We start from the raw sequence: 1610 nt of genomic DNA on the forward strand, positions 1-1610 counted from the left end.
GGGGGGGGGGGGGGGGGGGGGGGGGGTTCTCGGGATATGAATAAGGAATGTAGGATTCTCCCGCGTGAGGCGACGGCGCAGGCGCGACGGACAGGGTTGGTTGGGTCTAGAGATGCAAAATGACTGTCATTTCTTAGATCGCGTCATATGACCAAAAAATGACGATCATGTGACGCACAAATTTTCCAACTACAAATGATTGTCACAAATCATTTGTAACCAAATTGTTGTCAAACCATCTATATAGTTGCATAATGACGGTCATAACTAATTTCCAATTTGTGATGGTCATGAATAAAACAAAATAGTTTCATCTATATGGATGGAAAAAAATCGTGATTTCCATTTCAAAATGCGGATTAGGCCAATACAAAAGGAATTCAACTGAAAATTTACCGAGAAAAAATAAAGTTTCATCTATATAGGTGAAAAATGACTGTCATTTTTTCTTGACAAGTTGTGATGGTCACAGAAGGGGGAGGGGGAATTGTGACAGCCGTCATGAGATCCTCATCATGTGACCGTCATTGACGCCTTGGGGCCTTTAGGGTCATAAGGGCCATAAGGGTCTCAGGGTACAACAAGGTTACAAGGGTCGAGAGGGTCAAAATCCCTTATTTGATTATAAGTCTATTTGACGTTATAAGATGGGGTAACGGAGGTGAACTTTGTGCCCCTGCGGACCCTTGGGGCCTTTAGGGTCATAAGCACCATAAGGGTCTCAGGGTACAACAAGGTTACAAGGGTCGAGAGGGTCAAAATCCCTTATTTTATTATAAGTCTATTTGATGTTCCAAGAAGGGGTAACGGAGGTGAACTTTGTGCCCCTGCGGACCCTTGGGGGGCCTTTAGGGTCATAAAGGTCATAAGGGTCTCAGGGTACAACAAGGTTACAAGGGTCAATAGGGCCAAAATACCTTATTTGATTATAAGTCTATTTGATGTTACAAGAAGGGGTAACAGAGGTGAACTTGGTGCCCCTGCAGACCCTTGGGGCCTTTAGGGTCATTAGCGCCATAAGGGTCTCAGTACAACAAGGCTACAAGGGTCAAGAGGGTCAATGTGCCTTAGTTGGTCAAATATTCAAGAAAAACATTCAAGAAATACGCAAGAACAATTTTTATAATTGCAATGTTTGGGTTAATCTCTATTAAAAAAAAGTAATAGAAACTCGCCAAAAGCTATGAACGGATGTGACGTATGGTTCTTGTTCCCTCTCTCTCTTCCTTCTATTGTACGACCATGAGAGAGCACACACGTTAAAGATTATAATAAATCCACCCACATCAGTATTCTAATTATTATATGAAGTTAGAGTTATTCATTATTCCTCTAACTCCAGTCATCACAATAATGAAAATACTTTCTGCACACATGTCTCTGGTTTCGTTCATGTTAATGTTATTTATTAATTGTTAATTTCTCGTAAATAGTTGCCTATTTCATTCGACCTTGAACTTCAATTTAGATTCCGATTGGTCCGTTCCACTGTTCCAATTCCAACCGTTCCCCCAGTCACACTCACCGGTCGAAAGTTGTGCAAAAGGCGGGTAAAGCCGGCAGTGGCACCGCATATGGTTCATTATTTCTGTTTTCACCTGTATTCAGTC

This window comes from Diachasma alloeum, unplaced genomic scaffold, assembly GCF_001412515.2.
Source record: "Diachasma alloeum isolate Michigan unplaced genomic scaffold, Dall2.0 Dall_scaffold_00313, whole genome shotgun sequence".
Lineage (NCBI taxonomy): Eukaryota > Metazoa > Arthropoda > Insecta > Hymenoptera > Braconidae > Diachasma > Diachasma alloeum.